The sequence below is a fragment of the Mus musculus genome, chromosome 13, assembly GCF_000001635.26.
Source record: "Mus musculus strain C57BL/6J chromosome 13, GRCm38.p6 C57BL/6J".
Lineage (NCBI taxonomy): Eukaryota > Metazoa > Chordata > Mammalia > Rodentia > Muridae > Mus > Mus musculus.
Genome location: NC_000079.6, coordinates 59,990,226 through 60,005,691, shown reverse-complemented (window position 1 = coordinate 60,005,691; position 15,466 = coordinate 59,990,226). Strand labels below are relative to the sequence as shown.

Here is a 15,466-nt window from a genome sequence, read left to right as displayed (position 1 = left end):
TGAATTCACTATTTTGTATGCTAACAAAAATTTCTTTTTAAGAACTTCCACCATGAACAACTGAAGTGAAGTGAGATACAAATGTGATCTCAGACTAGCCCCCTCTGTGGCATCTATTCGTTCTCTCATAGGAAAAGGGTCCAGCAAACTGGCCTTAAGTTAGGAGTGAAGAAAAGAGAAGCCAGAAGAGAGCTGTGCATTGGGCTGGACCAGAGGTATCCCTGAGGGGTGCTTCACTGTGACAGAAAGAATCGAAATGAATGAGCCTACCCACAGCCCGTCACAAAGCATCATTTATAGTTCCCAAATGCAAATGACTGGGAGCAAGGACTGCACTACTGGTGTGACTTTAAGACAATCACAGGGAGCAATGAACTTAAGAATCTTCTCCGAGGTCAACAATTGGGACCCTCCACTGGGTGGGCTCTTTGCAGGAGTCTCCAGCTCCCAGAACATCCAGGGATTGGAGATGGTAGCCATCTGAATTTCAAGGATAAGAAACCTGGAGTTCAGAGCTGCAGAGTGATCAGTGAGAGTCTAATGCAAGTGGCTCTCCCCTGCAGTGCTACTCCTCAGAAGAGGGGCATTTCTAGATGGCAGTGTCTGAGAAGAGCTGAGAACCAAACCTCCATCCATGGCTGTGAGCATGATGAAGCCCCATAGATCTGAGCTTCCAGAAGCTCACACATCACACCTCTGGAACTCTGAATTCTGAGCCTCCCTTTTCTTGTCCATAGGAAGAAGTTTATTATAATAATTAGGTTATATGGGATAGTGCAGTGGCTGTCTTTAAAATGCTCACCACACAAGTAGGATGCCTAGAATTCAATCCACAGCACCCACATAAAAACGGTTGGGCATGGTGGCCCATGTAGTCCCAGCAGATGGTAGGCAGAGACAGCTGGACCCCAGGGCTCACTGCCCATCTAGTCTAGTGTAATTGGGGAGCTTTTAGATCATGAATGCTGCTGCCTCAAAATAAGGTGGATGGCATCTGAATAGCAATATCCAAGGTAGCTCTCCGGCCTCTCCATATGTGTGTATACACATGTATGCTCACCACATACACACACACACACACACACACACACACACAAACCCTAACAAAAGAATTAGATTATTAAATGGACTCACATTAGCAGCATATACTAAGCTCTCAAGAAAAGGTAAAAATAAATAACTATTCGGGGATGTCAGTCTTTAATATATAGATTACAGATTACAGGTGTCTTATGACCTACCCTCTCTCCTATATAGCCTCTGCCTCATCCCTAGACTGTGAATACAGTGAGAAAAAAATCATCTCAATTAAAGGGCTTTATATACTTACTACTGAAGATAAAGTATCTCAACTAGTAATCAAATGGTTATTTACATCCAATTAAAGAGATAACCCATAAACAACATCAGCTCAGATTTTTCTTCAGCACATTCTCTTAATTTCTGCCTTTAACTGCTAATTTTGAAGATAATTTTAAAAGTTTATTTATTCTGCTTTTATCTACTTATTTGAGGGAGGTGAGGGAAGGGGTATGCTATGGTACCTGTGTGGAGGTTGGAGGAAAACTTGCAAGAGTCAGTTCTTTTCTTCTACCATCTGGGTCTTGGGGATCAAATTCAAGCCCACAGGCTTGGTAGCAGGTGCCTCTACCTACTCAGTCACCTCTCCTTTCCATACCCCTCAAAAGCTGGACACTGTCTTCATCTTCTCTTAGTGCTATAGTAAGTCACTGGAATCTTGATACCTTATGGTTTTCTAGTTTTGAGTCCAGCACAGTCTCAATGGACAAAAAGTTAAGAGGGGTATTTCTTTCCGGAATATTAGCAGACAACCCATCACCTTGCTGCTGTTTCCAGCTTTGAGCATCTGTTCGCATGCCTTGGCTGAGTATGAGCCCAGAAACCCAGTGCTAAAATAACTCCCTCACTGATAGAAGGGGAGAAAACCAGGAAACTCAGTGTGCGCTGAGAAAAATCTGATCAGGAAGCCTGTGTGTGGTTTTGTATCTGTGACTCCCACAGCTCATAGGCCCACAGCACCCTTCTATAAGATAACAACTATAAATCAATTATTTCCAACCAGCCAGGAGATCTCTGTTTGAAAGCCACACCTTTATGGTGTGGCCCAGAAAAAAGAAACAGGATGCTTCCTCTAATGTTGGCGTCTGTGTGAACTATGGGCTGAGGCTCTGCCAGGCTCCACAAGCCTCTCTTGAACAGTTCATGTTTCCCACAGTACAAACCCTTCTTCCACGTATTTCTCTATCCAAACAGATACATTTCTGTGAAAAACTGAGCCTGCAGTGTTGCATACTACACTGTTTTCCAGAACATTCTTTTCAAACAACAAATAAGCTCTCCCAAACAGTTTTCTTCTACAAAGAAGAAAGAAGAAGATGCAGAAGGAGGAGGAGGAGGAGGAGGAGGAGGAGCAGCTTCACCTATGTGTACAGTCATCCTGGTATCTCCACTAAATTGCTCTCACATGCTGAATGCCAGACCCACCAACTGCTGAAGGCTCAGTCATCTCATGCCTAAGATTACCTTTCCCCCACACGGCTGCAACCCAAGAGGCAGTGTGGGCCAACTTCACCCTGTGTCCTACTATCCATGAGATTATGAAGAATTATGAGAAAATGCTGAGCCAAATGAGTTGCCGCTCATTAGTAGTATGGTCTCATTCCTGGCCACCAATGAAACCAGCTCAACGCCATCTTTCTCACCACCATGGTGAACACAGTGAAGCTGTGTTTGAAGCTGTAGCCAATGCCAGCATGCTGGCCATCATGAGCAGAGTCTGAAACCACAGGCAGTTAGATCACCAAGTGTTTCAGCCTGTGGGGTTTTTTTTTTTTTTTTTTTTTTCTCTTCACCTTCAATTTGCTGTCAGCTGGGCAACTCGACTCCCTTTCCTTCTGGACAACTTTATGGGCCCTATCTCGAGGCTTAAAACATTAGAGACACCTGACTGTGGAGCCCGACTGTGGTGTACATTATGGAAACCTGGGGCATCTTTTGTAAGATGAACAGGAAGAGCAGATTTTGAAGGTGTTGGGAGGAGCACAAGTCAGTGGTGTGTCTGGAGCCTTCTTATCTACAATGCTTCATGAAAGAACAACTGGTTAACTACTGCCTGTTGCTGGTAACTGCATCACAGTGTTTATTGAATGAGATAAATAGGGTATTTCCTCCCATTGACTAGATCTATGTATCAAGTGTATGGATCCTTCTGTTCTGGGATGCTTTCAGTACTCCATACTGAAGCGCCAACGGCATATCACATTGCCTGTACTTGGGAATCCAAGCATTTAGTGCATTTCACAGGACAGTCAACCACTTTTATAACATGGGCTTTGGGCGATGACTCTGGCCACCTGTGGGCTGGGGTGTACATTCCAGAGGCTGCCCTTGGGCTAGGCTTGGAGGTGGGTAGTCCAGTTGCTCGATGTGGTTTTCAGACTACTTTCCTGTGTCCACGCAGATCTGGGTGCGAGCCTCGGGGATTGTCAAGCACTCTCCTCCAGGGGATGCAGCCGGAGATTTTTCAGTTTCAGATAAAAAGTCATCCAAATGCTGACTTACATACTCTAAATCAAACTCATGATTATTTTAGCAACAGTGTTTTAAGTAACTTTCCAGTTAAATGACATACCACCCCTATCACACCAATTTTAGGATCAATCAAATTGTGTTTCAAAGAAATGTAATTTACGGGAGGTTTTTGCCCCCCCCCCTTTTTTTTGGAGGCAGGACACGTGAAGATGTATCCGAGCACTGTGCAAAGAGACCCCAGTTTCTTTGTCAGCTTAGTCCTCTCTTCTCACCACACATCAGGCTCTAATTCAGGGGCAGCACGTTTAATTGCTTGGGAGGCCTTGCCTGGAATGTCAGTAAGTACAAAGGGAAAGGTAGGGACCTGGCAAAGAGGAGACTTCTGCCCCTGCCAGAGGTCAGGGCTGCCTCTCATCTCCAGGCAAGTGTTTCCATGTGGGGGTGCAGACCAGAGCTGATGGTCTGTCAAACCAATAACCTGTATTTTTTTATATATAAATTCTTCCAATCTGATCAATCTGTGTCATCAAGTGGATGGGAAGACCGTATCGTTCATAGAAATCAAAACAAAGAAAAATAGAACACAAGGAGATGGTCCTCACAAACCCAGAATAGAGAAAATATATCTAAGCGTGGGAAAACACAGAAGACAAGAAAACAAATTAAATTTGGCTGTGTGTGTGTGTGTGTGTGTGTGTGTGTGTGTATGTTTACTTTTTATTATTATTATTTTGGAAGACAAAATACCACGAACAAAACAAACTGGTGTGTGAGAAGCTAGAAAATGTGCATATGAAGTCAATTTTCATCTTTTATTACAAAGTATGCTGTCAAAAATGACTTTCATATATTAAATATTCTAGCACAAAACTGCCGGCAACAATATATACAGATGGTTCATAAAAAAAGGAAATGCAAATTGTCTTCAAACACATGAAAAGACGTCCCGCCTAATAAGGGAAACGCTAATTGCATCATGCTGGCATAGCTCACTGACTAATCTGGCAGAGATCAAAGGACTCCAAATCTTATGGTTGGCAGAGATGGGAAACAGACCTCTCATGCATTGGTGGAAGGTTATAAATTGATAAAAAGTCTTCTAGAAGGAATTTGGCAGAATTTACAAAATTCACACTAATACATATCTTTTGCCCCTGAGTTTGCACACAGACAAAATGAGCGAGGGATTCCCTCTTAGGAATTCCCTCATAGGCAGCAACAGGTTATAAAAGGCAAAGCCTGAAACCTAACTAGATTCAGGCTAACACTGAGGCAGAGTAAAGAGAGTCCTGGGGACTGGAGATGAGCCCAGAGCCAAATCACAAATTAGAGAGCAACCGGGTACAACACCTCTCCCACCAGGAGGCAGGAGGCAGGATGGGATCTTGGGCAAATCCAAAGCTCAACTGCTGAGCAACTGTGCTTGCCTTCAGAGCTATGCCTAGGCTGCCTTAAGCGCTGACCGCTTTTCTGTAATCCTCACAAAACACTCAGGTGTGTAGCTTTGTTCTTAGTTCACTGGCACCAGTGTCATCCCTGTCACATCCTGGGTGGCTTGAGGGAGGAAAGTTCATGTCTGTCACTTCCCTGTTGTCTAGTGTGCAGTGTTGAGGTGTCTCATGTTCAGAGAAGGGACTGGCTATGCACAGACTCAAGTTTGATGCATCAAGTGTGGCAGTCAAGAAGGTAGCTTGGAAGCATGCCTACCACATCACACATCTTTTAAGGAATATGTACTGAGTGCCAGCTGTGTGCACACATCTCGCATCCTCTAAGGAATCTGTACAGCTAGCTAGCTGTGTGCCCACATCCCACATCGTCCAAGGAACATGTATGGACGGCCAGCTCTGAGCCCTCTGGGCCAGTTTTTTGGCTCTGGAAGTTTCTGCTTTGCTATCTGGGGAAGTTCATTACTTCACGGAAGTCCTGACAAGATTAAATAACACAATTTATAGAAAACATTTACAAGCCGTTCTCACGGCTGTCACAGAGATGGCTCCCACAGAGATGCCAGAGAATTGGCACTTCTCCATCAACAGGTAGAGTCTATTCTCCTATTCCTTGAATCATGGCACATCCTGGGTCTGCCCTGACCTAGGAAATGTGGGCATAGTGATGAGAGGCAGACACCTTTGCTCCTCCTGAAAGCCTACCCCCATGGAAGACGTAAAGCTTCTTCAGACTACTATAGCAGGGGAGAAAGAAGTGCAGCCTGCAAGGATGAGGGACAGACAGCACGTGGAAGCGGGGGAAGAGCAGTATCACAGAGGAACCAGGAGAGAGGGGACTGAAAGGAAGAGGAAAGCAGCCCCAGAACCCCACTGACACCCCACCAACATCCCACTGACACCGAATATAGCAGACATAAACTGCCCAGCCACGCCCTTCCAAAGCTCTGGACCACGGTCCTTGCCCAAGTACTCGCTCATATTGACTGAGAATGCACATAACCATGAGTGACACTAAAGACATTGAGAGTAGGAGACTTCAGAATGATGCCCACTGTGGTTTTAATACCACAGGCACATAAACTCTATCAAGAAACTCTGGCATCAATATCTGCAAGGATTTATTTGTGCAGCTGGAGAGACATCTTCATCAGCCGCTTGGTAGGTATGAGGGCTTGCTGTGCAGTCATCATGGCCTGAGTTCAAATTCAACAAACCTGTGTAAAAATCCAGCCATGGTAGCACAGGTCCAAACTGCCCCTGCTGGGAGAGCAGACAGCTGGTAAAAAGAGCAAACTACGGGTTCAAGGGGAATCTCCATGATAAAAATCTAATAGAGAAGCCATTGGAAAAAAAACATCTCAACACCAACTTCTGGTCTCCACACCCCCTGTACAGGTATACACACCCACATGTACATGGAAACATCTACCACACACACACTCACACATTCATTTATAACAGCAGTTTTCAACCTGTAGGTCATGACCAAATGACCCTTTTACAAGGGTTATATAAGACCATCAGAAAACAGAATTATCTACATTACCATATATGACAGTAGCAAAATTATATTTATGAAGTAGTAACAAAGATAATTTTATGGTTTGGGGTAACCACATGAGGAACTATATTAAAAGGTCTCAGCATTAGGAAGGTTGAGAGTCACTGGTTTATACTTTCAAATATTTATATTTTAAATATTAAACACTGTGGTGCCATAGAAGCAAGGGCTTCAATAATTCTTTCAAAGCTTAAGAATGTAGAGGGGGAGATAAATTAAGTCTTAGCTACATACTATTTCCAAGAGACACTAGAGTTATCAAGAAGGCAAGCTTAATTTCTTTTTTTAAAGATTTATTTATTTATTTTATGTATATGAGTACACTGTAGCTGTACATATGGTTGTGAGCCATCATGTGGTTTCTGGGAATTGAATTGGCCCTGCCCACTCTGGTCAACCCCGCTTGCTCTGATCAGCCCTGCTCACTCTGGCCCAAAGATTTATTTATTATTATATCTAAGTACATTGTATCTGACTTCAGACACACCAGAAGAGGGCATCATTACAGATGGTTGTGAGCCACCATGTGGTTGCTGGGAATTGAACTCAGGACCTTCGGAAGAGTGGTCAGTGCTCTTAACCGCTGAGCCATCTCTCCAGCCGGCAAGCTTAATTTCTAAAGAAGGAAAAAACAAATGCAAGTTTTCACTGTTTTATAATGAGGAAATACGTCTTTACTCTCTTACTGATAAAGCACCCCCTCCCTATGAAGGGATCCCTTGCAGCTTTGCCTCTCATAGGTGCTCAATCCACTTTAAAACTAAAGAGAAATTCATTAAATTAAAAAGAAAAAAGTCACAGAGGTTGGAGAGATGGTTCAGCAATTAAGAGCACTTGCTACTTGTATGGGAGCTGGGTACAGTTCCCAGAATCCACATGGAGGCTTCTAACCATCCATAGCCCGTTCCAGGGGACCCAGTGCCCTATTCTGACCTCTATAGACATCACACATGCATGTATATGGCATAACACGCACACACAGAGAAAACACTTATACAAATAAAATTAAAATTATTTTTTTAAAAAAAGATGACGCATACCCAGCTTCATCCTAATTTTTTCAATCTATAAAACATACTGGTCTGAAAATATCTTCCGATCTGGTGTACAAATATGGGCCAACATGCTCTATTTCTAAATATCAATGCACTATTGACCTATATTTTACTCTTTAGTTAAATTGTCTGCGGTGAATTTCTCCAGAAATTGGAGTAGGTCTGAGGCATATGAATCCTGGAAGCTAAGAACAGCTTCTCATGAGCAAACACTATTGTCAAAGAACAGAGATTTATAGGATGAAAACTGGGATCAGAGTCACCAGTCCCCACATACCCACTGTGCCCAGGCATGGCGGAGGCCACAACCACGTTCTATTTTGTTTGACTTTAAAACAGAATGAGGTATTCTCAGCTGACTTTTGCATCCTATAAAATGTAAGTAGGGCCCGCTGACTCCCAACCCTGGCAATCCACCAATCCTTACTCACCCATGCAACATGATTATGGAGGGATTCCAGCACCAACCAGCATCCTCCCTCCTGACCAACAGCCAATGGGTCTCTCTCTCTCTCTCTCTCTCTCTCTCTCTCTCTCTCTCTCTCCAGATGCTGGAGTCTTTCTTATATCAAGCTACAGAATGTCAGGGACAGGGTGAATCAGTCACCCAGCAGCAGCAGCAGCTGAAAGAGACAAGAGATGGAGCAGTGAGTGTGGGTTCTATACCTCCCAGTCTCAACCTCCATGCCACTTCTCAAGGCATGGTGGGTAGCTCTGTGTTTCTTCCACCAATCTTAAGTGTATTGTAAAACTACAGGAATCATACAAATGGTTTATTCTTTATGGGGCCTAGTTTTTATGCCTTATTGTCAAGCACTGCTGATAATTTAGTACCAAGGATTACAATGAATGATTTGACCTAATATTAAGATGGGAATACATGAATGGGGATCCCACTTGGGACCTGGGCTTGAAAATGAACATGGCAGCACTGACAGCTACAGGTCGAATTAGTGCCTGTGGCCACCAAGGCCATACACCTCTGGGGACAGAGCAGTCACTAGACCTAGATCTTACTAACCAAAGCAAAGGGATATCAGAGTTGTGCGACTCTGTGCTCTGGAAGTACCCTATCATCTTAGAACTACACTGATGGGAAACAAAACCTTGGAAGTCGACCGTTTGCTGGATCCCAGCACTAGGCAAGTCCACAGTCTGCCAAGTAGAACACTAGACCTTGGTCATCACATTTGGATCTTAAATATCTCAAACAAAGTATGTTAGAGGCTTAACCAGCAGGAGCCACATGTCCCCTGTGGAAGTATGTGACGGAGCAGAATTACCCACCCAAGCGGGGGAAATAAATCCAGAAAAGGAAGCTGGGACCCACAACCCCCTTCAAAGTCACATCCCACATCCTCCGTGACAAGGGAACATGATCATCCCTCACGTCTGAGAAGCAGAGAGCGACCGCCGTGCTAGCAAAGCGCGTCGGAGTGTCTGTGTAACCTCATGCCCAGCTGCACAGACACAGTCTCATGCACTTTTGAAAGGATCGCACTGGAATTGGGGTGTTTGGGGAAACCCCCAGACTGCTTCAAGAACAGCTGGAATGGAGTGTTCTGGCACAGAAATAAAACAAACAGCCAGCAGATTTTCTTTGCATCCCATAAATGATTTATAAGAGCTTTAATACGGCTATTCAGTGGACCTGCAGACTCGTTAGGTGTTTAATTTTTTTTTTTTTTTTTGGATCAGGGAAACATCTGTAAATTGAAGACTGCAATGTGTGAACTTAGATTCCAGAGTCAATGGGGTGTTCAGGCACTGTGGGGAAAGCTTTGCTCTGCCCAGCCCTCTCCTGCAGCCAGTTTGACTAGTACCTGTATTTCCCCAGTCATTAAAACCCAGACATCAACTATATAAAGATAGATCAAAAATCTATTAAGAATGTAGCCTTGCCTTCAATATAGCCAAATAAAACAGGAAGGGGCCGGAGGGGGAGTCAGAGCCTATCACATTTGGATCACAAGGAAACATACAAATTCAGGGACCAGAACCGAAATCCTCCACCCTTCTAAACATGTTGTTCAAGACAATCAAACTGCGAAGGCAAACTTGTTTCCCCTGAATCTTCCTTGTTTTGTCAGATTTGTAAGGTAATCTATGCTTTTGAAATAACTATGAAGCTGCCCTCTACAGAGGACTGAAGAGTCCTCTGCTAATTTTTGACACTGAACAACAGAAAGGTTGAAGTAGACAGAGCCGGCTCTCCCAGTCTCATGCCTGTTGCTGTGAGAACACACTGTGACAGAAGGGCATCTCAGGCTGACATTCCCAACCTTCCTGATGCTAGGATTCTTTACTACCATGCCTGATGTTGTGGAGACCCCCCCCAATCATAAAATTATTTTCATTCCTCCTTCATAACTGCAATTTTGCTGCTGTTATGAATTGTAATGTAAATATCTGATAGTCGGGATATCTCAACCTATGTGATCCATAGGTTGAGAAGCACTGAAGCAAAAATTATAGGCTGTTGTAAGTCTCCCAGCATGGGTGCAGAGAACCAACCTTGGTCCACTACAAGAACAGTATGAGCTATAGAAGACAGTGGGCACAACAGAAGCACACTTTACTCAAGACTATCAAGGACCCCAGCACTGTGGCCCATGTCTATAATCCCAGCAGTCAGGAGGCTGAGGCAGAAGGATTGCTGCAAGATGGAGGTTAGCCTCTGCTACATAATAGGCTAGCCTCTGCTACATAATAAAAAAAAATCTAAAAGTCAAACAAAAACCAATAGCAAGGACTCACGCTTTCAATGCTGTGGGAAGATGACACAGACATGTGAGAACGTGAGCTTTTTACTTGCTTGTTGCCTTTTAGATTTTTGGATGATGTCTACAGCAGTGTGGGGACCTCCCCATAACAAAAAGAAAAAAAGAATCAAAGTGTGAGTGTGGACGAGGATGTGGCTGGCCTCAAGTCAAGGCAGCCATGTGTTCAAGTGGAAGCTGAGGTTTGATGAGTGAGATTGTCCTCTGGCATCCATACACATACACATACACATGTGCAAACACACACAAATGCACAAGCACACAATGAGACGATCTACACAGAACTACAATTGTTAACTTTGTAGCCTCAAAGATGGTGGTAGAAATCAAAAGTAACTACACGGGGAAAAAGATGAAAAGGGCATCCCAGATAAAGGAATGGGCAAGGCACATGGTGGGAAGACCACTGCCCCCAAAAGACAGAGCCTGGTCTGTCCAGGTGATCTCTAGGTTTACTGACCTTCAAAGCACATTTGCAAGATTGGATTACAGACACAGGTGCACCTCACAGGATAACCAGCCATGAAGGAAGGTGCAAGGACTTCCTATCAGACATCAGTAGCTTCTAAGAGACGATGGTGTCTGCCATGCACATGCTGAAGATGCCCCCCGCTCTACCTCTTAAATAAGTCCACAACTGCTCACCAATGCTCAGCAGGAAGAAAAGCAAGACTGGATTAATCCAGGTCTCAGGTCACTTTCAGTTACACCTCTTTTTCTGCTGTGACGAACTTGAGCAAAGCTAATCTACCGGTTTAAGGATGCTCATTTGGGCTCCCTGACCAGTGTTTCACAAAACACTGCTCCCGGCTCCTGGCTCCAAACCCTCATAAGTAGACACTAAACCCTCATAGGTAGACACTAAAGTTCCAAGGGACACTGTTCCCATAGGGAATCCGATTCAAACATTGCCCTTCAAACCCTGTCTGTTGAAATTAAATGTTACTTAAGTATTAACAAAAATCTTTCTTCTAAATTAAATAGAATCAAACATAGTAGTGCATACGTGTAATCCCAGCTCTTGGGAAGCTGAGGCAAGGGTGCACTGAGATCAACCTAAGCCCCATAACATGGCCCCGTCTGGAGAAAGAGAAAGGACTTAAGACTGTGGAAGCTCAAGAGGTTTGCCATGTAAGCTGTAGGATGAATTTGACCCCCAGAGGCTGGTGTTCAGGCTAGGTCATTCTGCACCTAGGGAGAAGATGCTGGAATGAACTGAAGGTCTGTCAGCCACTGGAGCTCAGTCCTCTTACAGTTAGTTCCCCATGGAGCAGGGCCAGCTAAGTGCCAAGCCAGACTAGCAAATCTGTATTGATTCAGCTGAGCAATTCAAACTATTGAGTTTGGAAGTCGTGGGGGAAGGGTTTGCTGAGCCTCTCATGCTAGAGCTTTGATCTTAAATGTCTCTCAGGAGCTTCAAGACTTAAGGATGGGTCCTTAACTCGACACCCAGGGACGTCCTAGAAACCTTAAAAGGTAGGGCCCACGGGAGGTTCTTAGGTGCTGGGGACATGTCTCTGAAAGGGGCTGTGGGTTCCTCCTCTGTTTTTACCTCCATGAAGTGAGCATTTTGCCCCACTGCTCCCTGTGTGAAGTGATCCTGTCCCCCAGGGCCACAGCCACAAGACCATGAGAGCACGGGCTGGGACCTCCAAAACCATGAGCCAAAATAACGCCTTTTTATTATTCCTTAACGGTACCGGGTATTTTATTACAGCAACAGAAAGCTGAGTGGCATACCAGGGAATACGTGGTACAAGTAGCATGATCAATACCACTTGCTCATTTCAGGAATAAACTGACCAGGAAAATGAAAGTTTAGCCTCGGGATAGGCTGAATGCTGGTGACTCTTTCAGTCCCAAGAGACATTGTTCCTGCAAGTCCCAAGACCCAGTGACTTCTCACCTCGCCTCCCTGTGCTGTCCACTCTCATTACTTTCCCTTGCAGATGCCCCTGTTTCTAATTAAAGCAGGGGCCTGACCCCTGGAGAGCTGATAACAATTTTGCCTTGAGCCCAGCGTTATTGGCTAACTGGAAAAGGCAGGTTAATGGTGTCCGCATGGAAGGTATATTATTAGAAGTGAGCCTGTGAAGTGAACGCCCGCCCCGTGACTCTAATCTCCAGAATGCTGACTCCTGAGGTCAGTAATTGGGCACTGCAGAATTCAGCCGAGCAGCAGGCCTAAACCTGTCTTCATACCTCTTTGAAATGCAGTCCCGAGGTCAGGGGAATAATTGCTTCATTTGAAGGGGGTGGGAAGAGAGGGGGGAGAAGAAACAACCTTCATTATTCGTCCAGTTGATCAATGCACCATGTTCTCAATATCCCACTCTCATTAAAATAACACAGGCTGCTTGAGAAACTCAATCATTTCCACAGTGATTCTTGTCAGCTTGCTCTTCCTGCCAGCTCAGAGATGCCTAATGGCAGATAAGCCCAGAGTCTGGGACCCTTGCCTCAGCCATTAACTCAGCAGCCAGGGTGCCATGACGCTCATTAACAGTTCTTTACGCCAGCTATATTAAACTCTTAATTGATGGGGAGGATATTTTAATGTCAATGCTTTGCAACTTTCCAAAGGAAAAAAATGCCAATGTAATCAACTTGATCTCTTGACCACAGCTTCTAAGGCTTTGGGGAGGATCACTTGCCCTTCTGCTCAAACCTGCAGGTGAAAGCTGGGCCAGGTTCCATCCCAGAGAAGACAACTCATCACTCACAGACCTCTCTGAAGTTCAGTTGTTGTATTGCCATCCCAGTCAGCCAAGGAACACTCCAGTGATCTACATTTGATGTTCAAATGAGAGGAGGGAGGGGAAGAGGGGGAGGAAGGGGAGGAAGAAGGGAGAAGGGAGGGAAGGAGAGAGAAAAGGGGAGGGAAGGAGGGAGGGAGAAAGGAAGGGGAGGGAGAGAGAAAAGGATAGACAGAGAGACAGACAGAGAGAGGAGGCTGTCTGTACAATTACTTTGGGCCAGGCTTAGCCTTACATTAAAAAAAGGGGGGGTGGGGGCTGGCGAGATGGCTATCAGTGGGTAAGAGCACTGTCTGCTCTTCAGAAAGTCCTGAGTTCAAATCCTAGCAACCACATGGTGGCTCACAACCACCGGTAATGAGATCTGACGCCCTCATCTAGTACGTCTGAAGTCAGCTACAGTGTACTTATGTATAATAATAAATAAATGGGGAAACTGGAATCTAAAACCACAGAGGAAATTTTATTGTTTCTATCTTTTCTTTTTACAAAAGACAAGATCCTACAGTTGTACCATCCATGGTACATCCATGTTGTAACATCCATCTTTCTGGCTCCAACACAGGTACACATCCTGCAGGAGATACTAGCCTGTCCCAAGCTGTCCCTGTGTCCCTCACTGAGGAGCTCCTGCAGAAGCACGGGGCCAGCCCTGGCTTGGTCTCAGGGACAGCAGTGTAGATCTTCCTTCAATGCATGTACTTGGGGTCTACCCCCTTGGTTGTAGTTTTGATTGCTACCCTTTTTAGCCCTACCTCTGACTCAGTTTGTCATCCTCCTGTTCCATCACCAGATGGGCACTGAGTGGGAGGTTTAGAGCCTCAGAATTCCTGTCCCTGCTCTATCTGACCCAGAACTGTAACCACTACTTTGGTCCCCTTGACCTGTTTCATTGCTGAACCATTAGCCTTTGAGAGCATAAGACCTCACGTTCCTTTAGCAACAGCTGGCAAGATGATGTTTTGAGGGGACCATCTAGACACCACATAAAATGCATAGCTTCAAATGCAAGAAACATTTTCAAAGAAATTACCATCCCTTTCCCTGTCCCCAAGACACCAACATCCCTGGTGTTTCTAAGCTAATTTTAGAGATTGTGCAGATTTTCTTCCGTGTGTTTATGTTCACTGCAAGGCAGATGGGCTGCTGACACCCACCCCTCCCCCCTAGCCCTTCGCCCCTACCCCCTCTTACACCTCCCCCTAAGCCCCTAACCCCACCCACCCCTACCCTAACTTGCTCCTCGGGCCACAGCAGAAAAGCATTAGAAAGGAGTAGATCAAGGCTTAGAGACTGGAATCTTAAAAATGAGATTCAGATGTGTCTATAAATCTGACAAGGAGACCTTTAAGCTGGTGTGGGCAAAACATGTCTGGAATTTGGTCTGTGACCTCACCTGGCCATTTGCCTCATTAACTCTGCTGCTCTGGGGCACATGTGGGTCTGGGGTCAGCTGGCATGTTTTCATCCCCCTTCAATATGCAGCCGCGTTTGCTTGCCCGGGGGCCGCAGAACCTCCTGCTCAAGTGTCATGACTCAGTCTTGAGCAGAGGCAGGAAAGGAAGCTTAATGCATCACCAGTTTGATCTCTGGAGACAAATTCCTTGTTGTGACTTCTGTCAGTGGCAGAAGGTGGACAAGAAGTCTTTCTGGCATGCTACCTGCACATCTGGTCCTCCCTCTGCCCCCACGTGCTATCTTACCTATCTGTCCAGAGTTCGTGAAGAATCAACAGAGAGACACGCAAAGAGGCATCATGCAAGAAGCTGTAGGGTTTTAGAGCAAGGTGATTCCACAGTCGATGACACCTGGGTCCACCCCTCACCAGCTGAGTCAGCTTGCACAGTGACTTAGCCTTTCTGGGCCTTGGTGTTCTCTCATCTGTAAGATGGTAATAATATGTGTGTGCCCCAATTGCCAAGAGGGACGAGTACAGTAACGTATGCAAAGTGCCTGCACAATGGGTCTTTTATTGATATGCTAATTCAGGCCCCTACACTTCAGAAATTGTGCACTTTGAAGCAAGTCTACAGGAAACCTTGGAAATACAAGGTCTCAGCAATGGTGAGACATGGTGCTGAGAACTAAACCCAGGTCTTCTCTAAGAGCATCAAGTGCCCTTAATTCCTGAGATATCTCTCATCATTACTTTAAAGGATGGTCTTCCTACTTATATAACAAATACCTTTACTGTCCAACTGTGTGGTGTGTTATGCCAGTGGCTGCCGCAGAGAGAGCTGAGTACTGGGGTCTCGTGAATAAAAGTGACTTACACCACCTAGTTTTGCAGCAGGACACTCTTAGATGTTGG

General features: G+C 45.1%; 1 long non-coding RNA gene across 1 annotated transcript; it reads right to left on the bottom strand.

Annotated features, from left to right (window-relative positions):
- Positions 1 to 7,150: 7,150 nt before the first annotated feature.
- On the bottom strand, positions 7,151 to 15,024 carry Gm35143. Its single transcript, XR_382539.2, has 3 exons — positions 14,859 to 15,024; positions 8,051 to 8,242; positions 7,151 to 7,180 (listed from the first exon to the last, which is right to left on the bottom strand). It is a non-coding gene; the product is annotated as a predicted gene, 35143 (long non-coding RNA).
- Between the last annotated feature and the right edge of the window lie 442 nt (positions 15,025 to 15,466).